Source organism: Petaurus breviceps, unplaced genomic scaffold (genome assembly GCF_028583685.1).
Source record: "Petaurus breviceps papuanus isolate PSGF00001 unplaced genomic scaffold, PetGlider_PUasm1.0 221, whole genome shotgun sequence".
Classification (NCBI taxonomy): domain Eukaryota; kingdom Metazoa; phylum Chordata; class Mammalia; order Diprotodontia; family Petauridae; genus Petaurus; species Petaurus breviceps.
The window spans coordinates 13,482,999-13,510,542 of NW_027185877.1; the positions used below are offsets into that span (position 1 = coordinate 13,482,999).

Here is a 27,544-nt window from a genome sequence, read left to right on the forward strand (position 1 = left end):
ACAACTAGACTTGATAGACTGGACTCCTCCCAACAATGTAAGGTTATAAGACAACTCCAAAAGACTCATGATGGAAAGAGATATCCATGTCTAGAGAAAGAGCTGCAGAGTCTGAATGCAGATTGAAGCAAACTACTTGCTCTCTTTCTTTTTCTTGTTTTGTTTCGTTTCCTCTTTCCCACTGTTAAGTCCATTGGTTATAATCCTTCTTTACAACCTAACTCTTAATGTTAAGGTATTTGAAGATCCTATGTTTGACTGCATGCTGCCATGAAGTGGGAGGGGGATGGGTTAAGGGGGGGAAAGGGGGAGAAAATTTGAAACTCAAGGGATTGTGGAACTGAATGTTGTAAATTAAAAGTAAATAAACAAATAAATTAAAATTTTAAAAAAGAAATGGGATTGTACAAGAAAAGAAGAAGAAGAAAAGGGTAAATTACATCACATGAAGAGGCACAAAGGCATATTACAATAGAGGGAAAGAAGGGAGAGAGATGAGTATTGTTTGAACCTTACTTTCACGAGATTTGTCTCAAAGAGGAAATAACATATTCAGTCAGGTACAGAAATCTAACTTAGCAGAAGTAGGAGGGGAATAGTAATCATAACAGTGAATGTAAATGGGATAAACTCTCCCATAAAATGGAAGCAGAGAGCAGAGTGGATTTAAAAACATAATCCTATAATATGTTGTTTACAAGAAACATATTTGAAAGAGAGGGATACAAAGAGAGTAAAGGTAAAAGGCTGGAGTCGAATTTATCACGCTGAAGTATAACACAGGATACTGGTGTAGGATTTACACCAGGAATTCAGGGCTGGTTCAATATTAGGAAAACTATGAGCATAATTCACTATAACAACAACAAAACTAACAGAAATCATATAATTATCTCAATAGATTCATAAAGAGCTTTTGACAAATCTATTCCTATTAAATACACTAAAGAGCATAAGAATAAAGGAGTTTCCCTTAAAATGGTAAGTGGAACCTATCTAAAAGTATCAGCAAGCATTATATGTAATGGGAATAAACTAGAAGCATTTAAAATAAGATCAGGAGTGAAAAAAGGATGTCCATTATCACCACTATTTTGCAATATTGTACTAGAAATAAAGAGGAGGAAAAGAAATTGAAGGAATCAAAAGACACAAAGAAGAAACAAAACTATCACTCTTTGCAGATAATATGATGGTATACTAAAAGAATCCTAGAGAATGAAGTAAAAAGCTACTTAAAATAATAAACAAATTTAGCACAGTTGCCAGAAATAAAATAAACCTACTTAAATCATCAGCATTTCCATATATTATTAACAAAGCCCAGCAACAAGAGATAGGGAAATTCCACTTAAAGTTACTATGGAGATATTATAAAATATTTGGGAGTCTACTTGCCAAAACAAACCCAGGAACTATATGAACATAATTACAAAACATTTTCCACACAAAATAAAGTCAAATCTAAATTAATGGGGAAAATATCAGTTGCTCATGAGTAGGGTGAACTAATATAACAAAAATGACAATTCTACCTAAGTTAATTTACTTATTTAGTGCCATACCAATTAAACTACCAACAAATTATTTTATAGAGCTAGAAAAAAATTTAAAAAATCATCTGGAAGAACAAAAGGTCCAGAATATCAAGGGAAATAATGAAAAGAAATGAAAGGGAAGGTAAACTAGCCATAAGAGATCCAAAATTGTATTATAAAGTAGCAATCATCAAAACTACTTGGTAGTGGCTAAGAAATAGTGGTAGGTCAGTGGAATAGGCTAAGTACACAAGATACATTTTAGTCAATGGCTAAAATAATCTATTGATAAATTCAAAGATTACAGTTTCTGGGATAAGAACTCACTTTTTGATCAAAACTGTTGAGAAAACCAGAAAACAGTATGGCAGAAACTAGGCATAGACCAAAATCATACACCATATGCCAAGATAAAGTCAAAATGGGTATACAATTTAGATATAAAGTCTGATAGTATAAGCAAACTAGGAGAGCATGAAATTGTTTACTTCTCAGATTTATGGAGAAGGAAATAATTTATGGCCAACCAAGAGATAAAGAACATTATGAAATGTAAAATGAGTAATTTTGATTCCATTAAATTGAAAAGTTTTTGCACAAACAAAGCCACAGCAACCAATATTAGAAGGGAAGCAGAAAGTTGGGAAATAATTTTTACACCCAGTATCTCTGATAAAGGTCTTATTTCTCAAATATATAGAGAACTGAGTGAAATTTATAAGAATACAAGTCATTCCTCAATTGATAAATGGTCAAAGAATATGAACAGGTGCTTTTTAGATGAAGACATTAAAGTTATTTATAGTCATATAGCAAAAATGCTTTAAATCATTATTAATTAGAGAAATGCAAATCACAATAACTGTGGTACCACATCATATCTATGAAGATTGGCTAATGTTATAAAAAAGGAAAATGATGAATATTGGAGAAGCTGTGGGAAAACTGGAACACTAATATTGGTGGAGTCATGAACTGATCAAACCATTCTGGAGAGCAATTTGGAACTATGGCCAAAAAAGGCTATAAAACTGTGCATACCCTTTGACCCAGGAATACCACTTCTAGATCTTTACCCCAAAGAGATCATAAAAATGGGAAAAGGATCTCCATGTACAAAAATATTTATATTAGCTTTTTTTGTTGTGGCTAAGAAGTGGAAATTGAGGGGATGTCTATCAATTGGGGACTGACTGAATAAGCTGAAGTATATGAATGTAATGGAATACTATTGTGCTATAAGAAATGATGAGCAGGCAGACTTCAGAAAAACCTAGAAAGACATATGATGCTCAGTGAAGTGAACAAAATCAGGAGAACATGGTACACAATAGCAGTCACATTGTGTGATGATTAACATTGATAGACTTAACCTCTTCTCAGCAACACAAGAATCTAAGAAAACTCCAAAAGACTCATGAAGAAAAATGAAATCCACATCCAGAGGAGAAACTTTGGAGTCTGAATGCAGATGGAAGCATAGTATTTGCTCTTTTTTGTTGTTGTTTTGTTTGTTTCTGTTTTCTCATGGCTTCTCCCACTGGTTCCAATTCTTCTTTATAACATGACTAATTTGAAAATATGTTTAATTTGAATGCATATGTTCAGCCCATATAAGATTGCACAGCTCTCTTGTAGTTGGGGGAGGGAGAAAGAGAGCGGGGAATTTAAAACTCAAAATCTTATGGAAAGTTGAAATTGAAAATTAAATAATTTTTTAAAAAAGATTAGGTCCTGTGATCAATTAAAATTTCAGTTTTATTTGACTCTCCCAGTAGTATGTGTTATGTCATGATCTTAGGTCTTCTCCTTGTGTAGTGCAGAACCACTTTTGTGATCCTGATAGGCCCCAGTCTAATACTGCTGATTGTGCTAGGAGTAGGCCTCCTGCCAGACACCAGGTACTTTGCTTACCAGGTTCTCCCAAGACCAATTCTCAAACCGTGAACTGTATGTAGGACATGGGTAGGAAATATATGGCCTCAAGGCCACATGTGGTCCTCTAGGTCCTCAAAAACAGGACTCAACTGAAGGCCTTCAGCAGACTTGACAGAATTCTTTAGGATTTGTTCTCTGAAGTGCGGATTCAATCAAAGGTTCACCCTTGAGAAACTAGAGTCCATAGTTTCCCCACCTCTGGTGTAAGACATTCTCTCTATTCACTTCTTCCTCCTGGCTTCCTTCAAAACTCAGCTCAAATCTCACCTTCTGCAAGACCTTTACCAATCCTCTTTCGCCATTGCAAATACTTTCCTTCTGAGAAACACATCCTATACACACACACACACACACACACACACACACACACATATACATATATTGTACATAAATAGTTATTTGTATATCATAACTCTATTAGAAGGTGAGCTTCTGGGGGCTGACAATATTTTTGTTTGTATCTATATCCTGAGCATTTAGTATACTGCCTGGTACATAATAAACGCTTTAAAATGCTTACTGCTGCTGCTGCTGCTGGTAGTGGTGATGATGATAATGGTGATGATTATGATGTCAAGGTCTTGACTAGATCCTTGTGCTTCAGGAAAATCTCCCTGAACTAAGCCCAGGCTGCCTAGGTGCTGAGTCAAGTATGGGTCCCATGCAGGTATGCTTCATAATATATGCTATTCTAGTCCTACCTTCTAAAGAGCCTTAGGAGGAAGCTCTGAGCTAAGTGCAGGCCCTGCCCCCAGCACGATTTGGCTCTGTTCCCTGTAGCATTCGGGGCACAGGATGTCTATAATCTGTACTAAAGGTACTGGCCTGATACTGTCTCCTGTGTAAGTCTGTTGTTGTTCTTTATTCATTTATTTTTTGTTTGTTTGTTTTGATGGCAAAGGGTGGCAGTGATGCTAGATACTGGTCTGGCCCTAAATCTCTGTAGAGGATGGGGCATGGACACTGGTCTGGCACTGTTGTCTAGTGAGACAAAACCATTTGTGTGCTTTGTCTTCTGCCTACCCTGGTTTGTCTCTGCTGAGAGGTTTTATAGGATTCTAGCAATCTTTATGCAATCCTGGACAAGATTGGAGGAGCTTTTAATGATTTCCCTTTGGTTTTATTTAACTTTGTTTCTTCCAGTACATTTTTAGATCATTAGTGAGGCATCTGTAGCAGATTTGGATTTCTCTAAGTCTTGATGCACTGCTATCATTCATGATACTAAAACAATTCTAGGTAGCATATAACATTCATTTTTCTAATGACAACTTCCATATTTTTAATGGCATAGTACATAAGTAAACATTCAGCCATATAAAGGTTATCTCAAAGAAACTGGTCTTACTCATAAAGGAAATGCACCAGAAAATTGATTATACCTGTGAGGGATAAAGATCCCATGGACCCTTACCCAAATAAAACTCAGAGGTATCTCCAGGTAGAAACAGAAGTTCTTTATTCTAAAGACAAGTCTCGCGAGAGTTGGGCATCACCTATTCCAGACAAGCCTGGTATAGGGAGGCACCCAGAAAGAGTCAAACAAGCATTTATATACCCTTACACAAACAATTCTAGGAAATACCCCCCAAAACCCCAAAATCCCCCTCCCAATACTCTCCCCCTACCACTAGACCATCAATCCATTGGTGGGATTGTATGGCCTCACAGTCTACACATAAGAACCCAGGAAGTTCCTCTTTACCCAATACAAAGCCTTATAGCTATAATTATGCACATTTAGCAGAAGGGGGCTGTCATAAAAGCCCCTGACAGGAAAAAAGGAGGGGGAAAAGGGGCATACCACCTGATTTCCCTGAAATCAGGTGATTTACAAGAAATTGAAACTTAGGTTTTGGGGAGGTCTATTACCTAGCTCACGTTTGGTGACTGTCTCCCTCATTTCATGAGAATACTTTCACTCATACGTAACCACAGTATAAAAACAAAACTAATAACAAGAAGAAAAAAATAACAAATTTGTCCTCAGTAGATCCAAGCAATACTAGAGCATCCAGTGATAATTCTGGATAAAGAAAATTTCCAATAGATTCCTACAAATGCACAGAGCCCCCAAACATATCCCAGATTAAGACTCAACAAGGTACCACTACTTCTGGGCTACCTTCTCCTGCCCCCTACCCCGCCCTCCAGACTTTGTTTAAAGACCTAAACTGAGGGAGAACCTACTATATTTCTTAACAAACTATTCAACATTCTCCTTCTCTCAATGGTTTGTAAATGCCTGAAAAGGCTTTCATCCATTCCCCTTCTAGATGTCTTCCACTTTCTGGACTTCAAAATCATGTTCTACCAGTCTCATCCTCTGGCCTTCTCACCCTGGAAGACCCTTTCTCTCCAGCTGCCTACCTACCCTGGAATCAAGGCCTGTCCTCTTTCTCCAATTGATGAGTTCTTCCTGAAAACTTTTTTTTGGCTTTATTTACATTTATTTATTATTTTTTGATCTTTATTAATTTGTTCATTTACTTTTAGTCTACAAGATTCAGTTCCAAAGTTCTTTGAGTTTCAACTTTTCTTCCCCTCCCTACCCTTCCCCCACCCATAGAGGCACACAATCAAGTATAGGATCTGCAGATACTTTCACATTAGACATTAGTCAGGTTATAAAGAAGGATTGTATCAGATGGAATGAACAGTGGGAAAAAGGAAACAAAACCAAACAAAAAAAAGAAAGAAAGCAGGTAATTTGCTTCAGTCTGCACTCAAGCTCTGTTCTTTCTAGTTCTTTCTCTGAATGTAGATATCTATCTCCATCGTGAGTCTTTTGGAGTTGACTTATAGCCCTGAATTGCTGAGAAAAGTCTAGTCTATCAAAGCTGGTCATCACACATACGTTGTATCTACAATTGTGTAGAAATTTCTCCTGGTTCTGCTCTTCTCACTCAGCATCAGTTTGTACAAGCCTCTCCAGGTAAATATGAAGTCCATCTGCTCCTTGTTTTTTATGGCACAATAATGTTATATTATATTCATATACCATAACTTGTTTAGCCATTCCCCAATTGATGGGCATCCCCTTAATTTCCAATTCTTTGCCACCACAAAAAGAGCGCTATTAATAGTTTCGTATATATGGGGCTTCCTCTAGCTTCTATGATCTCTTTGGGGTAATATTGATTTTGTGCCTCTTTGTGTGGCATAATTTGTCCTTTTGTCCTTCATTCTTTCCATGTAGCCCTTAAAAAGTTTTTTTTTAATCATTTTATGTCTCTTTGTGTGGCATAATTTACCCTTTTCCCCTTTTTTCTTTCCTCTTCTTCCATTGCAGTACCTTTGTAGCCCTTAATAAGTTGTTTTTATCATCATTTTGTGTAATTTATAGCCATACCCTCTATTTGTCTATAAACAGTTTGCTCTTATTAAATAACAGGGTGTGTGTGTATGTCTGTGTGTGTTTTCCTTGTTTACCTTTCTATGTCTCTCTTGGGGGAGGAGGGATAGGGTGTGTTCTGCTTACAATAGTTTCCTTACTTTGAAATTAAACTTCTGTTTGTGTCCTGACTCTTCAGCAGGCTTTTGGCCTGCTTTTTGAGGCTCTGGCCACTCACAGGTTAGAGGCCAATCCAGTTGACACTTCAATTTAAGTATTTTGTTTTCATGGTATCATTTTGTACACTAGAGAAGTAATTTCTAATAGATTGAAATAATAATTTAACTGCCAACTTAATATTATGAATAGGATCTAAAATTTTGAGACTCATATGCTATGTAGTAAATGAACTGCATTTATGAAAATGTGATAGCAATTTAATTTCAGAAAAAGTTTTCAAAGATTGACATGGACATTATTTGGGGTACAGGCTTTTATATGACAGAGTTGTTCATTTATCTGACTTTCTATTATGTAAATAGAAATTGTGAAATGAAATATATAATCTATGTTATGCATCTGTACTACCGTTCCCTTCTTCTGGCTAGGGATAGGACTGGGATCATGATCAACCAGGTATTCTAGGTGAATAGACACCATAGTGCTAGTTGAAGTCAAACTTCCCATTTGGGAGAATGGGATAATGCCATAGCTGGAAAGTTCCTTTTTGTGACCCAGTTTGGGCCACAAGCTTGTTTCCATAAACCAGTGTCAGTAACCAAGATATGAGTCATAAGGCTAAAGGACCAGAGTTGGAAAATACTGCCTGAAGTGAAAGCAGGGTTAAAAACAAAGTGAGGAGAGTATCAAGAGGTTAAATCCTTGGTTATGTTTCTGGGGCTTAACAGTGAGGTAAACTAGAATAAGTTAAAAAAAATAGTTCTCTCAATATTACTCAATGGCATTCTGTGAGCATGCACATAATTTTATGCCTGTCTACAGTCTATTATTCAGAACCACCATAAAAGGTTTCAGGAGGAGGAAGAAAACCCTGGCCAGCCCAGAGGCGCATAGCCAGGGTATACAAAAGGCCTGATCAACATGGTGACAAGTTGACCCACCAACTACAAAGGCAATTGCCAGGCCCATAACCACAGAGCTGGGACCAGACAGAGCAGGGTAAGAGTCAAATGCAGGGCCCCTGACAGGGGCAGCAGTCACTCCTGGGACTACCAACCCATTGCCTAGCTCCAATCCCCCCTCCCCGACCCTGAAAACATAGTAATTATTGCAAAACTTTAAACAGTAAAGACTTGGACTAGGGCCTTACCTCAAAATGGGTAAAAAGCAAAATGTAAAGACAAAGACTCTGGAGTCCTACTATTGTGAGATGGAGGAACCAAATTCAGAGGGAGACAGTGTTGACTCCACACCCACAGCTGAAGCCTCAACAGGGAAGTGGTCCCAAACACAGAAAGCATTCTTAGATGAGCTCAAAAAGAACTTTGAAAACAAAATCAGAGAGATAGAAGATAAAATGAATAATTCTTGTAAAATCAAAATTGCAAAATTAGCAAAACATTACAATGAAGAAAACAGTAGAAGTTGGCTGGAGTAGCCTACATTATGCTTCAGCTAAAATTAAAAAAAAGCAGGGGTAGCAATCCCTATCTCAGATAAAGCAAAAGCAAAATTAAAAGAGATAAGGAAGGAAACTATATCCTGCTAAAAGGCACCATCAAAAATGAAGCAGGAAGGTGCAAGTCATCGCACCAAACACCAGGCCTATCACCAAAGGGCTGGGACTGGAAAGAGCAAGGAAAGAACCAAATTCAGGGGCTCCTGTCCCCCATAGCAAATTATCCTGGGGCTACCACTTCATAGCCCAGAATTTTTTTTAAAAAGAGCCCCTATCAGGACCTCCAAAGACCAGGATGACAGATGGAACCTCACATGCTCCAACCCACCCCCTCTGACCCTGAAAACATAGTAACTATTGCCCCAGGGCAAAACCCTCTACAGTAAAGGCTTGGGATCCATAGAGGAAGGGCATGGCTAGGGCCCGGACTAAAAATGGGTAGAAAGCAGACTACAAAGACTCTGGAGTCCTACTATCCTCAGAAGGAGGAACCAAACTCAGAGGGAGACAATGTGGACTACACACCCATAGCTGAAACATCTACAGGGAACAGGTCCCAAGCACAGAGAGCTCTCCTAGATGAGATCAAAAGGAACTTTGAAAACAAAATGAGAGAGAAAGAAGACAAAATGAATAATTCTCTCAAAACCAAAATTGAAGAATTAGTAAAACATTATAATGAAGAAAACATCTCTCTAAAAAGAAAAGTGTATGATATGGAAAAGGAGCTCAAAAAATTAGCCAAGGAAAATGATTTGCTAAAAAGTAGAATCAACCAAATTAAAACAACTCTATGAGGAACCAAGAATTAGTCAAATAAAACAACAAGAATGAAAATTTAGAAAAAGAGGTAAAATACCCAAAGAAAAAATAACTGACCTGGAAAACAGATCCAGGAGAGATAATCTGAGAATCATAGGCCTACCAGAAAATCATGATAAAAAAAATGAGCCTGGACAACATTCTCCAAGAGCTCGTTAAGGAAAACTGCTCTGAGATACTAGAACGTGAGCTTAAAATAGAAATTGAGAGAATCCATCAGACACCTGCTGAAAGAGATCCCAATCTGAAAAGTCCTCATAATGTTGTGGCCAAACTCCAGAACTACCAGATAAAAGAGAAAATACTTCAAGCGGCCAGAAAGAAACAATTCAAATATCGAGGGTCCACATTGAGGATCGCACAGGACCTGGCAGCCTCTCCACTGAAAGACTGGAGGCAGTGGAATACAATTTTCTGGAAGGCAAAAGAGCTTGGGTTACAGCCAAGGATCACATACCCAGCGAGACTGAGCATATTCTTCCAGGCAAAGAGATGGTCATTCAATGATATAACAGAGTTGAGTTCCAGACCTTCCTGATAAAAAAGCCAGAACTCAATGGAAAATTCAACCTCCAATTATGAGATGCAACAATGATATAGAAAGGTAAACAATGAAAACATACACATACACACACACACACACACACATATACCCTGCTATTTCATAAGAGCAAAGTGGTTATAGACAAGTAGAGGGTATGACCATAAAACACACAAAATGATGATTTTAAAAAATCTTATTAAGGGCGACAAAGGGACTACAATGGAAGAAGAGGTATGAATGAAGTGGAAAAGGGTAAATTATGCCACACAAAGACGCATAAAAGCAGTATAGCAGAGGAAAACAAGGGAGGGAGATGAAAATCATATGAGCTTTTCCCTCAATGGTTCTGGTGTAAGGAGGGTATAACAACCAGTTAAGCATAGGACTCTATGGAGAAGAAATGCAAAAAGTATCATTTTAGAGGAAAAGAGCAGAGGGAGAGGAGCTTCGCATGAGATTTGTTCCTGTCACTCTTGGTGAGAAGAATAACATACTTCATTAAGCATAAAAATATCCTACAGGCAGTAGGAGGGGGAAAGGGCTATGAAAGGGGGGGGGTAGTCAGTAGGGAGGGAAGATGTAAGGGGAAAGGGGAGGAAAAGGGGCGGGGCTGATAAGAGAATACTGAGGGAGGCGGTCATCAAAAGGAAAATTATTAAGGGGGGAAAGGAGAAGGGGAGAAGGGAGAAGGGGGGAAATATGAGCATTAACAGGGGAGGGAATAAGATGGAGGGAAAGAAACAGATAACAATCATAACTGTAAATGTGAATGGAATGAACTCTCCCATAAAAAGGAGACGGACAGCAGAATGGATTAGAAATCATAATCTTATTATATGCTGTTTACAAGAAACACATCTGAAACAGAGGGATACATACAGGGTAAAGGTAAAAGGCTGGAGTAAAATATATCATGCCTTAGCTAAAGTAAAAAAAAAAAAGGCAGGGGTAGCAAGCCTTATCTCAGATAAAGCAAAAGCAAAAATTGATCTAATTAGAACAGACAAGGAAGGAAACTATATCCTGTTAAAAACACCATGGAGAAAGAAGCAATATCATTACTTAACATATATGCACCAAGTGGTGTAGCATCCAAATTCCTAGAGGAGAAGGTAAAGGAATTAGAGGAAGAAATAGATAGCAAAACTATACTAGTGGAAGACCTTAATCTCCCCTTCTCTGAACTTGATAAATCCAACATCAAAATAAACAAGAAAGAAGTTAAGGAGGTGAACAGAATTTTAGGGAGGTTGGTATGATAGATCTCTGGAGAAAACTGAATGGGGATAAAAAGGAATATACTTCCTTCTCAGAGGTTCATGGCACATACTCAAAAACTGACCACGTTCTAGGGCATAAAACCTCACAATTCTATGCAGTAAGGCAGAAATATTAAATGCATCTTCTCAGATCATGATGCAATAAAAATTATATGCAATAAAGGGCCATAGAAAGACAGACTAAAAACTAATTGGAAATTGAACAATTTAATCCTAAGGAATGAGTGGGTCAAACAAGAAATTATAGAAACAATCAGTAATTTCATTCAAGAGAATTATAATAATGAGACAACATACCAAAATTTGTGGGATGCATTAAAGACAGTTCTTAGGGGAAGTTTTATATCCCTGAGTGCACACATGATTAAATTAGAGAAAAGGCAGCTCAACGAATTGGGCATGCAATTGAAAAACCTAGAAAAAGAACAAATTCAAAATCCCCAATTAAATACTAAATTAGAAATATTTAAAACCAAAGGAGAGCTTAATAAAATTGAAATTAAGAAAACTATTGAATTAATAAATAAAACTAAGAGCTGGTTTTATGTAAAAAAAACATTGATAGACCCTTAGTCAATATGATAAAAAGAAAGAAAGAAAAAAACCAAATTAAGAGTATCAAAAAGCAAAAGGGTGAATCTACCTCCAATGAAGAGGAAATCAAAACAATAATCAAGAATTATTTTTCCCAATTGTATGCACATAAATTTGACAATTTTAGAGAAATGGATGAATATTTATAAACATACACATTGCCCAGATTAACTGAAGAGGAAGTAAATTACGTAAATAACCCCATCTCAGAAAAAAGAAATTGAACAAGCCATCAGTCAACTCCCTAGGAAAAAAATCTCCAGGGCCAGATGGATTTACTAGTGAATTCTACTAAACATTTAAAGAACAATTGATTCCAATACTTGACAAACTATTTGGGAAAATTGGAGAATGAGACCTACCAAATTCTTTTTATGACACAAATATGGTACTGATACCTAAATTGGGAAGAGAACCCTTATTAATATATATGCAAAAATTCTAAATAAAATATTAGCAAAAAGGCAACAGCAACTCATCACAAGAATAATACACTCTGATCAGGTAGGATTTATTCCAGGAATGCAAGGGTGTTTCAATATCAGGAAAACTACCAGTATAACTGAGCACATCAACAACAAAACTTAGCAGAAACCATATGATTATCTCAATAGATGCAGAAAAGGCTTTTGACAAAATACAACATTCCTATTTAAACACTATTCCTAGTAAAAACACTAGAAAGTATAAGAATCAATGGAGTCTTCCTTAAAATAATAAGGAGCATATACCTAAAACCATCAGCAAGTATTATATGTAATGGGGATAAACTAGAAGCATTTCCAGTGAGATCAGGGGTGAAACAAGAATGTTCACTGTCACCCCTCTTATTCAATTTGGTACTGGAAATGTTAGCAGTAGCAATAAGAGAAAAAAAAAGAAATTAAAGGAATCAAATTAGGCAAAGAAGAGACTAAGCTATCTCTCTTTGCAGATGATATGATGATAAACTTAGAAAATCCTAGAGAATCAAGTGAAAAACTACTTGTGATAATAAACAAATGTGCCAAAGTTGCAGGATATAAAATAAACCCACATAAATCCTCAGCATTCCTATATACCTCTAACGAAATCCAACAGCATGAGAGAGAAAGAGAAATCCCATTTAAAGTTACTGTAGACTCTATACAATATTTGGTTATATACCTGCCAAAACAAACCCAGGACTTACATGAACACAATTACAAAACACTTCTCACAAAAATAAAGTGAGATCTAACTAATTGGAAAAACATCAATTGCTTGTGGCTGGGTTGAGCTAATTTAATGAAAATGACAAGTTCACCTAAATTAAACTACATATTTAGTGCCATACCAATCAATCTACCAAAAAATTACTTTTTTAGAGCTAGAAAAAATAGTAGTGAAATTCATTTAGAGGAACAAATGTTCCAGAATATCAAGGGAATTAATGAAAAGAAATGCTAGAAAAGGTGGCCTAGCCATACCAGATTTTAATATGTATTATAAAGCAGCAGTCATCAAACCTACTTGGTACTGGCTGAGAAATAAAGTAGTGGACCAATAGAATAGACTGTGTACAGGAGACCAAACAGCCAATGAATATAGTAATCTACTATTTGATAAACCAAAAACCCTAGTTTTGGGGATAAGAACGCACTATTTGACAAAAACTGCTAGGAAAACTGGAACACAGTATGGTATAAATTGGGTATAGACCAATAATCTAACACCACATACCAAAATAAAGTCAAAATGAGTGAATGATTTAGGTATAAAGGCTGATACTGTAAACAATCTGGGAGAGCAAGGGATAGTTTATCTTTCAGATATCTATGGAGAGGGAAAGACTTTATAATGAAACAAGAATTAGAGAGCATTGTAAAATGCAAAATGGACAATTTTGATTACATTAAATTGAAAAGTTTCTGTATAAATGAAGCCAATGTCACCAAGATTAAGAGGGAAGTAGAAAATTGGGAATCTTTACAACCAATGTCTCTGATAAAGGCCTCATTATTAAAATATACAAAGAATTGAGTCAAATCTATAAGAATACAAGCCACTCCCCAATTGACAAATGGTCAAAGGATATGAAAAGGCATTTCTCAGAAGATGAAATTAAAGATATCTATAAGCATATGAAAAAAAATATTCTAAATCACTAGTGATTAGAGACGTGCAAATCAAAACAACTCTTAGGTACCACATCTCACTGGTCAGACTGGTCAAAATGATAAAACAGGAAAATGATAAATGCTGGAGAGGATATGGAAAAATTGGAACACTGATACATTGTTGGTGGAGTTTTGAACTGATTCCAGCCATTCTGGAGAGCAATCTGGAACTATGCCCAAAGGAGTATAAATAAGGGCATACCCTTTGACCTAGCAGTAACAATTCTAGGGTTATATCCTGAAGAGATCAGAGAAATGGGAGGAGGACCTGTATGTACAAAAATATTTATAGAGGCTCTTTTTGTGGTGGCAAAAAATTAGAAATCAAGGGGATACCCATCAATTGGAGAATGGCTGAACAAGTTGTGGTATATGAATGTAATGGAATACTATTGTGCTATAAGAAATGAGGAGGAGACAGACTTCACAATAACCTGGAGAGACTTATATAAACTGATGCTGAGTGAGAAGAGCAGATCCAGGAGAAATATCTACACAATCACAGACACAACATATGTGTGACGACCAACATCAATAGACTGGGTCCCTCTCAGCAATGTAAGGTTATAAGACAATTCCAAAAGACTCATGACTGAAAGAGATACCAAGTCTGAATGCACAGTGAAACAAACTACTTGTTCTCTCTTTTTCTTGTTTTGTTGTGTTTCCTCTTTCCCATGGATCATTCCATCAGTTATAATCCTTCTGTACAACCTGACTAATGATTACTGTGAAGATATTTATAGATCCTATATTCGAGTGCATGCTGCCATGATGGGAGAGGAGGGGGGAGGAGAGGAAGGTGGGGAAAAAATGAAACTCAAGGGACTGTGGAATTGTAAATTAAAAAAAAAATCCCTCAGTGAACACCTGGCACTAGTTAAAGCATTACACTGCCAGAGGGTGAGATCATCCCAACTACAAAGGATTATTGTTATGTCAAGCTCAAGGCAAGGACTATGTGAGAAAAAAATGATTATTTCTCTCATATTAGTAACCAATTATTAAGATTGAGATTTTCCTTTTTTTATTTCCTCATTCAGAAATCAGCCCCTTAGGGGCGGCCAGGTAGCACAGCAAGTAAGAGCACCGGCTCCAGTGTTGAGAAGAACTGGAGATCGAATCCCGGGCTCAGAAACTTAGCACCCACCCAGAAACACCTGGCCGTGTAACCTTGAGCAAGTTACTTAACCCCAATTGCTTAAAAAAAAAAAAAAAGAAATCAGCCCCTTGTAAGTTATTGATCTAGCTTCTGAAAGACATTGCTAACTGATGAGATTGCTCAAATCCTCAGTGTACAACCCAACTAGAAGATTATACAAGAAGAATCTAATCCAGGCAGAATTCTTAACCCACTATCTTTCACTGCTCAATGGTTAGGTGGAGGAAAGATCCTTTTGTACAGATTCTCAAGGTAGAAGTAGACTGTCTTGAGAGGAGTCTCTCTTTGTCCATGAAGGACATGATCAGAGTCACTTATCCAGTCCCTCATTACAAAAGGCCCACCTCTTTTTACAATATTCATTTTCTCATTAATTGTAAACCAAAGTAGATTCCTGCCTGTCAGGAACACCCACCTTTTCAAGCTCTATGAGAAGGTCTTTGGTTTCAGGGAGAAAGCCAAATGACAGTCCTTTTATTAACTGTTCACTAGTCAGAATTAATAAAATGATTAGCTACCCAGAAATTCTATTTCTCAGACTTGTCATACATCACACATTCTAACTCACCACTTTCAAAACAGAGAAGGGAATGGATGGAAGAGATGTGAAGGCATAAACATAACATGCCAACTAACTGACTATGTGGAGTAAGGAAAAACAAAGTATAAAGGATAATGCCAAGATTGCAAATAGATTGACTGTTTCATAGTAAAATACTAAAAAAAAAACCCATTATATCAGTATTTTTTCTTGAAAAGTTTACAGAAAAGCCTCAATAGTCCTTCTCTCTTCCCACATCTCTTATCCTTCTCTACTTGACCTTTACTGTGTATTAGCATTCATGATATTACAGGTATATATTATCCCCTCACTAGAGTTTAAACATAGTAAGCACACAATAGACATCTGTTGACTTGAACTGACCAAGATTAACCAAAGAACTTTTAACTCTCACATTCAAGCTACTACATGTAAAGACTACTAAAGGAAAGAATTCTTTTTTCTGTAAAAATATGCAAAAACAAAGAAAACAGGTAGCTTACAGACATACACATAAACACAGACACACAAAACATCCTTTACTATGCCATGTGAATTCCCAAGAGTACAAAAATTATTTTTATTTCTGTAATATTTTTAGGACTTATATGTATAAGTACTTTAAAAAGCAATGTTTATGGCTAAATGTGTAATGCTATATTTTAACACAAGTATTTTTTTTAATTTCACTTCTATAATGTTCACTAATCTTAAACTCCCACTTTTAAACTGCCATATGCACTCACAGATAAATGTTTATATTGCTTAGAAAAATCAGAAATATGTTTAATAAGGTATATGTTTGTAGCATATGGCATCAATTAGGCTTTGGAAAATAGATATCATATCCCCCAAATTTAATTTCCTGTAAACCTTAGCAGGTAAGTAAAACATAATTATAAAAACTTAAATCTAAAACAAAAAGCTGAAATTTCTATAAATTACATGCAGAATTATTGTAAAGAAAACTTTTTAAAATACACATATAAATTACAGCAGATTCATTTAAAAGTTTATGTCTTGAATACCATTATGCCAATTTAAATCCATTTATGTATTTGCAAAACATAAAATAAGGAAGAGCCTACCTAGACAAAAACTGATTATTCACTCTTATGTTACCACTAGAACTTTGCAAAACCTTTCAATCAAATAGCACTCCCCCACCCCACTCCAAAAGCGACAAACTGAAAACAGTAAAAAGAAATAAATAACTGTATTTCTACACACAGCTAAGCAGATTTCCATTTAGAATGAAACTGTTAAAAGTGTAATAGCCAACTTATATACCTTATTGACACAAAACAGATTCACCAATTTGTTCAATATTGCATCACAGCATATTTGAAAATACTAGTCCCAATTATCATCTCCTGAAAAGTGATACTAATTCTATATATCTAGCCCTAATCTCTCTCGTTTTTCAGTCTGACATTATCAACTACCCTTTAGACATTTCAAACTACATGTTTCACTGGCATCTGAAACTTACCACTTTCAAAACAGAAATTATTATATTTCCCCTTACCCCAACATTGCCTGATCCCTATAGCCACTCTTCTTTCAAATCTCCCTACTATTGTCAAGGACACCACTGGCCTCCTAGTCAACTCAGATTTATAAACTCAATTTAATCCACTACTCCACATTATTAATTATTCAACATATCTAATCAACTGCCAAATATTTTCATTTCTATCTACACAGTATATACCATATATATTGACTTCCCTCTACTCACATGGTATAATATTAAAGGAATGTGAAGATCTTTGCTGGCCATTAAAAGGCATATAGAGCTCTGGCCCAGAGCTAATCAGGCTATGGCTATGGGGAGTTTCCAATTAAGTCCTGGGGCACAAAGTTTTCAATCTCCTCAGGACTCAGACAATGAGATGCCAAGTCTTTGTTATATATTCTGGGAGATTAGTGTTTGCTTTGGGGGTTCTATTATGAAAAGGGTAATTTGATTCCCTGGTTGAGACTGAGTATGCATATGTGCAGAGCCCCCTGACTGCTTAGATGTCAGCTCTCCCTCTATCCAAGGGCAAGGAGGAGTGCTAACATGGCAGAGTTTGTGGGGCTCAGTAGAAAGGGAATCTTCCTCACAGTTCCAAGACAGAAAAGAGTGTTTGTGGTCATTCACAGAGCAGAGCACAGATCATAAGAGAAGTAAACACTTCTCCTTCCTCCTTAGAAGAACTGAAAATTGGGGGGGCAGAGTCAAGATGGTGGAATAGAAGCAGGACCTCCTCTAGGCTCCAGCTTCTACCTTCCCCAATCCATGTAAAAGGGGACTCTAAACAAACTTTGGAGCTGCAGAACCCACAAAATGACAGAGAGAAGCTAACCTCCCACTGAGGACAGCTCAGCAGGCAGTCAGGAATTGGCCAGCGCAGCGCTCTGGGAGCCCACACCAGGCCCACACCAGGCCCACACCGAGGCCTTAGCCCCAGAGAGGGCCTGACCAGCCAAACTCAAGAGGGACTCCAGATCATCAGCAGCTGTGGCCATTTCCAGATTTATCAACACATAGATGAGAAGGACAAATTGAGATGTCAGTGCAGTCTGGACTTTGGAACCCAGTAAGTGGGAGTGCAAGGCTTTTTGCCCCGGGGCGAGAAGACACTGAGAAGCCGGTACAGCCAGCCAGCACCACGTGGCAGCTTCAGCTCCTGGCCTACAGAGTGTAGGGGGACCAAGCACCAGTCTGAGGGGTAATCGCTTTTGATTGCAGTCTTGGCTGGAGGTCCTGGGGTGTGTATCCAGCTTGCCAGAGCATGTGGAGACCTCAGAGGGGGCACCCATCTAATACCTCTGGCAGCTTAGAAAACCCCAGCATTTGGGATGAAAGCTCCCCTGTCTGGTGGCAGAGTCCTACTGTGGCAAAAAGCCTCGGGGTCAAGAGACTGAGGGGCAACATGACCAGGCAAAGGAAACAAAGCAGACAGAAGACTCCAACATTAGGCTCCTATTTTGGGGGAAAAAAAGGAGCAAAGCATGGAACAGGAGAAAGACAATGAAGTCAGAACTCCTGCACCAAAAGCTTCAAAGGAAAATACAAGCTGGTTACAGGCCACAGAAGACCTTAAGAAGCAGATAAGAGAAGTGGAGGAAAAATTGGGAAGAGAAATGAGAACAATGCAAGAAAATTATGAAATGAGAGTCAACAGCCTGACTGAGGAAAATACCACCTTAAAAAATAAACTAACTCAAATGGCAAAAGAGGCTCAAAAAGGCAATGAGGAGAATGCCTTAAAAAGCCAAATTAGCCAGATGGAATATGAATCTCAAAAGCTCAATGAGGAGAATCATTGCTTCAGAATTAGATTTGAACAAATGGAAGCTAATGACTTTATGAGAAATCAAGATGTAATTAAACAGATCCAAACAAATGAAAGAATAGAAGGAAATGTGAAATATCTCATGGGAAAAACCACTGACCTGGAAAATCGATTCAGGAGAGATAATTTAAAAATTATTGGACTACCTGAAAGCCATGACCAAAGTAAGAACCTAGAAATCATCCTCTAGGAAGTTCTCAAAGAAAACTGCCCTGATGTTTTAGAACCAGAGGGCAAAATTGAGGTTGAAAGAATCCACTGAGCTTTTTTCGATTCGTGGCATCCAAGATGACCAAGAAGAGAGGAACAACGGGCACGCCAAGAAGGGCCACAGCAACATGCAGCCCATTCGCTGCACCAACTGTGCCCGCTGCGTGCCCAAGGACAAGGCCATCAAGAAGTTCGTCATCTGCAACATCATGGAGGCCACCGCTGTGAGGGACATCTCCGAGGCCAGCATCTTCAACTCCTATGTGCTGCCCCAGCTGTACATGAAACTGCATTACTGTGTGATCTGCACGATCCACAGAAAGGTAGTAAGGAATCACTCCCAGGAGGCCTGCAAGCATTGAACGCCCCCACCCCGCTTCAAACCTGCAGGTGCTGCCCCCAGACCCCTTCCAAAGCCCATGTAAAGAGCTATGTCTATCAATATTCCTGAACTGACTAGAGGAAAATAAATGGTTGGTCTATCTTAAAAAAAAAAAAGAAAGAAAGAAAGAATCCACCGATCACCTCCTGAAAAAGATCCCAAAAAGAAAACTCCTAGGAATATTCTAGCCAGGTTCTGGAATTCCCAGATTAAGGAGAGAATATTACAAGCAGGCAGGAAGAAACAATTTGAATATTGTGGAAACACAATCAGGATAACCCAGGATCTGGCAGCTTCTACACCAAGGGATCAAAGGGCTTGGAATATGATATTCCAGAGGGCAAAGGAGCTGGGATTAAAACCAAGAGTCACCTACCCAGCAAAACTGAGTATCATGTTTCAGGGTAAAATATGGTCATTCAGTGGAATACAGGACTTTCAAGCATTCCTGCTGAAAAAAAACAGACTTGAATACTAAATTTTACATTCAGATACAAGAAGCAAGAGAAGCATGAGAAGGTAAACAGGGAAAAGAAATCATAAGGAATTTATCAATGTTGAACTATTAAGATTCCTATATGGAAAAACAATAATTGTAACTTATGAAACTTTTCTTAGTAGTTGAAGGGAATAGAAATATATATATATGAGGTTATATGGGCATATGAATACATATGTGAATGTGTGTATATATGTTTACAGGTATACATAGATAGAGGGAACAGGACCAATTTAACAGGAAGGGATGATACTTAAAAGGTAAAATTAAGAGGTGAGAGAGGAATATAATGAGAGGAGATGGGGAGAGACAGAATGGGGTAAACTATCTCATATAGAAGAGCAAGGGAAAGTGGTTACAATGGAGGGGAAGAAAAGGAAGGCAAAAGGTAATGGATCAACCTTATTCCCATTGAATTTGGCCTGAGGAGGGAATGATATACACACTAAATAGGGTATCTCACCCTACAGAAGAGTAGGGGGGGAAGAGGGTGAGAGGGTGGATGATGGAAGGGAGGGCAGGCTTGGGGGGAGGGAAGTTGGGAGCACCCACTTTTGAAAAGGGACAGGATCAAAGTACAGAATAGAACAAGTAGGAGGTGGGATAGGAGGAAGGGAAATATTGTCAATCTTTTACAATATATCTACTATGATATTGTTTTGCATTAGCCACACACATACAACCTATACTGAACTGCTTATCTTCCCAGTAAGGGTGGGAGACAAGGGAGGCAGGGAATGAATCTGGAATTCAAAGTTTTAAAATCAAATACCCAAATATATACATATATATATATACACATACTATTATTAATACTATTTTACATGTAATAGGGAATAAGATATACAGGCACTGGGGCATAGACATCCACTGGAAAAGTTGAAATGGGTATGGGAGAGGAGGAGGGGATATCCTGTGGGACTGCTATTTTGAGGCGGTGGGTAGGGGAAAAATGGGGAGAAAATTTGTAACTCAAAATCTGACATAAATGAATGATGTAAATCAGAAGTTTAAAGCATTAAAAAAGGAGGAAAACTGAAAATTTACAGGTCCCAAGAAATATCTCTGAAAACAGCTGCACAAAAACCCTGAGATACTACATGCCCCACACAAGAACCAAAGATATACTTTAACAAAGAGCTAAATATTCAAGTAAATGGCAAGGGAAAAGAGCAGATATTAGGGAAAGTCAGATTATAGAAGCTTACTTGGGGTACAAAGACAATCCAAACATAAAACCAGAAGAAGACAACAAAGTCAAAACTCCTACATCCACAGCCTCTAAGAAAAATAAGAATTGGTTGCATGCCATGGAAGAACTCAAAAAGGATTCTGAAAAGCAAGTAAGAGAAGTAGAGTAAAAATTCAGAACAGAAATATGACTTATGCAAGAGTATCATGAAAAATGAATCAACAGCTTCCTAAATGAGACGCAAAAAAAATTGTTGAATAAAATATTACCTTAAAAAAAATAGACTAACTCAAATGGCAAAAGATATCCAAAAAAAGAATGAGGACAAGAATGCCTTAAAAGGCTGAACTGGTCAAATGGGAAAAGAAGTCTAAAAGCTCAGAAGAAAAGCATTCTTTAAGTATTAGAATGGAGCAAATGGAAGCTAATTACTTTATGAGAAATCAAGAAATTATAAAACAAAACCAAAATAATGAAAGAATGAAGAAATAGAAGACCAGGCGAAATATCTTGTTGGAAAAACCACTGACCTGGAAAACAGTTCCAGGAGAGATAATTTAAAAATTATTGGACTACCTGAAAGCCATGATAAATAAAAAAGAGTCTAGACAGACAGGAAAATAGAAATTGAAAGAATCCAATGACCACCTTCTGAAAGAGATTTCTAAAGGAAAACTCCTAGGAATATTGTAGCCAAATTCCAGAGTTCCCAGGTAAAGGAGGAAAGATTGAAAGCAATCAGAAAGAAATAATTCAAGTATTGTGGAAACACAATCAGGACAACACAAGATTTAGCCGGTTCTACATTAATGCTATGGCATCTGAACTTTCCTTTAAAAAACAAGGTAGAAAGTTATCAGGTGGTAAAATAAAAGGCAGCTGTGAAATAAAAGTTAACAAAAGGAAGGTACATACAACCCTTGTAAGTGAAAGGCCTGTTTGGGTCCCAGATACCTGGGACGAAGATATGTAGGAGGAAATTTAGACAAATTTAGATAAAGAGGCTTCTAGTACTTCTCACACCCATCCAATACTACAAAGGAAACCATAGAACCTGGGGGGCCACAGAGTGTTCAAGGAAGTGACTAGGATTTTTTTCAGCAGGAGGTCACAGAGATTTTAAGTCAATTCACGCCCAAAATTAGAGAACCACTACTATTTTGGATGGTGAGAATCAGTGACAATGGGATTGGAGAAGTATGGGTGGATAACTTAGATTGTTTGGAATTTAGAATGAGTAGTAAGAATCCTTTTATGCAACATGTTTTTAGGGATTACCATATTCAAGGAGATAATAATAAAACCAATTTGTTAGCTTTAGCTGTTGAGGGATGAACTGCATAGTACCCCACTGATTTTATGTGGTCTAGTGGAGACAGACCCTGGTATTCTCTTAGGGACTGTATGAGAAAATTAAAGTTAAAGGAAGATAGGAATTTATATAGTTTTAGTGGGTAAAATTAAAATGGACCAAATCACTTTACCTTAACCTTCTGAAGTTATTATTTCAAAGCAGTATTGTATGCCAGGTGGGCAAGATGAAATTACCAATACTATAAAGGAATATTTTGAGGCTGGAGACTTAGCCTTACACTCACTCGATAGAATCATCCTGACTGGTCAGTATGAAAGTCAGATGCGACCTGAAGGATGACTGTGGATTATAGACAACTGAATAAAGTGATTCCTCCCCCCACCCATGTATGCTACTGTTGCAGATATTTATAATAACCTTAGTAGAAAGTATTCAGAAATAGGATGGGACTTAGTACATATTTATTGATTTAGCCAATGCTTTCTTTACTATCCAAACAGATTCTAAACAATGGGAAAAGTCTGCTTTCACTAGGAAGGGCATACAATATACTTGTATCCACTTACTGCTGGGTAAAATAAGGTACTACACTATCTGCATAGCCCTACTATTTGTCACAGGATTGAGACTGAACATTTGGATGAATTAGAATTACCATGGTATACCACTTACTACATAGATGATATTATGATACAATGAAAAAATATAGAAGAAGTGAAGAGTTTGATGTTTTTAATTGAGCATATGAAAACCAAAGGGTAGGAAATTAACCCTGCAAACATTCAAGGACCACCTAAAAGAGTAAAAAAAATTTAGGCACAGAATGGAATAAGGCACTGTGAGAGATTCTTTCAAAAGTCCAACAAATGATTCATGATTTTCCTATCCCCACCAATGAGAAAGAGGCGCAAAAGTTTACAGGATTATTTGGACATGGATAGCATCACATACCGCATTTAGGACAGATTTCAAAGCCCTTATATAAGGTTACTAGGAAGAAATATGAATTTGATTGGGGACTTGAGCATAGTAAAGCTTTAGATGAAGCCAAGGCTGCTACGTAGTTGGTGCTAGATTTATGTCTAAGAGGTCCAGTAGAATTACAAGTAACCGTACAGGTTGAATATGCAAATTGGAGTTTATGGCAAAAACAACAAAGCAGAAATGTACCTTTAGGATTTTGGTCTAGGAAACTCCCTTCATCTGGAGGTCAATATATATATCTTTTGAAAAGCAGTTGTTAGCTGTATATTGGCCCCTGGTGGGGACTGAATAATTGATTCTGGGTCATGAAGTAATACTGAGGCCTGAAATCTCAATTATGACCTGGGTAATGAGTACCTCACCTTCCCAAAAATTGGGCATGCATAAGAGGCTAGCATAATTAAATGGAAATGGTGCATTCAAAACATATCTAAAACAGTTAAAGTGGAGTTTCTACTTTACATGAATCTAAACAAACATAGACACTGAGGGAAATGATACATCCTCTGAATGAAAGGAATAAGGTACAATCCTTGGTAAAATGGAATAATGGATATGATGGATTAACTGAAGAACAAAAGAAACATTCATAATTTACTGATGGAACAGCAAAATATTTGGGCCATAAAAGACACTAGAAAGCAGTAGTCTAAAACCCATGTACTAGGCAGACTTCAGAAAGTACTGGGACAGGTGGAAGTAGTCAATATGCTGAACTTATGACAATACATAAAGCTAATAAAACAGAACAAGGAAGATAGTGTCATATATTCACTGATTCATAGGCAGTAGCCAAAGGGTTAACTACATGGATGCCCATTTGGAAAAATCAAAATTGGGAAATTCATGGTAAACAAGTCAGGGAAAAATAATTACAGGAAGATATATGGGACATTGTAAAGCCAAGCATAAGCAGTTTTCTAGACGACTGATGCTGTAAACAGCTTCAAGATTCTGATTACATAGCATAGTGAACTCTCTATTTATTCAGTAACAAACTAAGACAAAACATTGACAATAATCAAAGTACAGCATTCACAATGTTATAACTGCACAACTTAACACTACAGTGGCCACATAGTTTTCACCTAAGTGGTCACATCTTTTGAAGCAAAAGATAACATTCATTTAGTAACTCAATCATTTAATAAGTCCTTAATTCAATCATCCTTAAGGAGGCTTGTCTCCTTAATGGACACAAAGTATAAAGGTCAAAGTTCTCCAGCCTAGATCATATTCTCAATCTCTTCAATTAAAAAGTCTTCTTTCTAGGGGCGGCCAGGTAGCACAGCGAGTAAGAGCACCGGCTCCAGTGTTGAGAAGACCTGGAGATAGAATCCCAGGCTCAGACACTTAGCACCCACCCAGAAACACCTGGCTGTGTAACTTTGAGCAAGTTACTTAACCCCAATTGCTTAGGGGCGGCCAGGTGGCTCAGAGAGTAAGAGCACCGGCTCCAGTGTCGGGATGACCTAGATCAAATCTGGGCTCAGCTACTCAACACCACACCCAGCAATAACTGGCCGTGTAACCTTCAGCAAGTTACTTAACCCCAATTGCTTTAAAAAAATAAGTCTTCTTTCTTCTTAATTGGAGAAGTCCTTAATTCGATCATCTAAATGTAAAGGTCAAAATTCTCCATCCCTAGGCCACAGTAAATCATGATCTTCTCAGTGTGCATTAAATACCTAAGAACAGTCTTTACACCTTAACTCAAAGCAGGCTCTCGGCTTCCATGGTTCCTCTTCCATGGTCCCAGCTCCTTCCAGAATCTATCCAACCTGAGTTCCAAGGCAGACAGCTCTCAGTTCCTTGTCCAGCTGCTTATGCAGTTGCTATTCCATACAGAAGCTCACAGTGTCTAGTCCACATCAAGTCCTTCACAGGTTCTGTTACTGGGAACACAAAGCTTAACAAAGCCACAATAACATACATAAACATTGCCAGCATCCTCACCAATTCACTTTCTGACTGTGGAAATTAACATAGACTCAACAACAAAGTCTGAGAAATCAACACAAATTATCAGTATAGTCACAGGACCTCTGAAAACAAAAGTAAGACTCTCCTGCAGGATTTCTGTAAACAAACAACAAAAAAATCCTCTTTCATGGCTTCTGAACCAGCAGTAAGGTCCCAGGGCTTCTATGACAACAGCAATCTCCTCTATCAACAGACAAATCTGACAAAGTAACATCAAAACAGACAGACAAAAGTACCAGCACCACAGCCATGCCTCCTCCCAGCTCTCCTCTCTTCTCATTTCTCAGTTCTTGTCAGTTCACTTCTCAGTTCTCTGTTCTGCCACCACAAGTTCTGTTCTCTATTCTGTTCTCAATACGTAGCAGTTCTCAGAAGTTCTCAGGATCCTAGTAGTTTTCTCTCTTTCTCTCTCTCAGCAATTTTGACTCTCTACCTTGGGCTTTTCCTTATATATTGTATTAGCTCCTCCCTGTTCCAGCCCTTCCTGTTACATCAGCAACTTCCTCCCACTGTGGGATTCAGAAGCTCTGGATCTTAATACTTGGTACAATCATGAGCTAAAACAAGGTGTTAAGTACCTGCTTGGCTTGCCAATACAAGGCACAGGGATGTAATGGTAATGAAATTTGAAGATCCCTTTGTATTGGAAAGCTGAGAGGTACTTAGCACCTAGTTTCAAATTAAGCCTCTGTTAAAGTAACAGAAAGTATGATCCCCTGTTGCTGACTTAACAGAAAGGGGCTGAACAGGGAATCCCTGTTGCTGATGTAACAGGAAGGGGCTGAACAGGGAGAAGCTATACCATATTTAAGGAAGAGCACAAACTGGACAGTCAGAACTTCTTGGGACAAGCATCTGGAGGCAGAGCAGCTGCTGCCAGAGAAAGAGAATTTCTCTCAGCTAGCATCTGAAGGCTGGGCTGCTGCTGGACCAGAACTTCTGTGGAGAAAGTGATTTTGATTTTGTGAATGGGAGAAAGTAATTTTGATTCTGAGAACGGAGCTGCTGAAGACTTCCAAGGGCCAGCTGGAGCTGCTGAGGACTTCCAAGGGACAGCTGGAGCTGCCAGAGTGAATAGAATAAAAGTGAAAACTTCTTAGGTAACAATCCAGAAATTTAAACAGAATTGTGATGAAGTACCAAAGACTTAGCAGCCTGAGCTGGCAGCCCAGGCCTTGCCTTACTTCCCTGGTCATAAGATGAAGTTTGCTAAGCTTATCTAAGCATATAAGGGGAAAGCACAGACCCTGCACATTTAACAACAGGCCCAAATGCCCCAGACTTGTTTTCACTGACCACCATCTGACCTGTACAAATATAAAATTGGAAATCCGGTTGCAGTACTCCAGGCAGGTCACCATGTCTTAAAATCCCCATGATTCATAAAATATTGTCTGCTTTCATATCTATACTGATATTGTTAGAACATTTATCTTCTGCTTTCATATCTCAGTTGATACTGATGCCATATTTTGTTTTCATGTCCACTAGCCATGTACCTTTTTTATATTACTGACAAAAAGTATGCTTTTTTAAGTAGTTGGGGATAAGTAACTTGCTCAAGGTTACATGGCCAGTTATTTTTGTGTGGGTGTTAAGTATCTGAGGCCAGAACCGATCCCAGGTCTCCCAACTCTGGGGCCAGCGCTCTTACTCACTAAGCCACCTGGCCGCCCCAAAAAGTAGGCTTTTTGATATTACTGACATGTCATCTGCAAACGCCAACAGATGTTTGTGGGGGGTAGTCTTTTGGGTATATAGCCAAGCTTTGGCATTTTTGCCTCTCCTACTAGATTGCCTCTGGTAGCGAGACCACCCTTCTCACAAGAAGAAATAATTAAATAAATCCTTCCTGTCACTACTTGGAGATATCTCTGCTTATTTTATTTTGGGCAAGGGTCGTCTTTGTCCCACACAGTTTTGGGGGGCCTGTCCAGGATCTAGTGCCATCCAGTGGCTGGACTCTCTCAATGCAAGTCAGAAACAGGCACCTGTCCAGGGATTTCCCAGTAGTCTTTGACTTGAGGAGAGAGACTCCTGTCGTGGAGGGTGACAGACTGTAAGGGTTATGGGATTTAAAGATCTTCCATGCCCCGTTGGGCTTG

General features: G+C 37.9%; 1 protein-coding gene and 1 pseudogene across 5 annotated transcripts in view; one reads left to right on the forward strand and one right to left on the reverse strand.

Moving 5' to 3' along the window:
• Window positions 1–27,544, reverse strand: part of CCDC91 (coiled-coil domain containing 91) — a 662,757-nt gene that overhangs the window by 402,526 nt on the left and 232,687 nt on the right. The window lies entirely within an intron of this gene.
• Window positions 18,485–19,517, forward strand: LOC138166364 (small ribosomal subunit protein eS26 pseudogene; annotated as a pseudogene).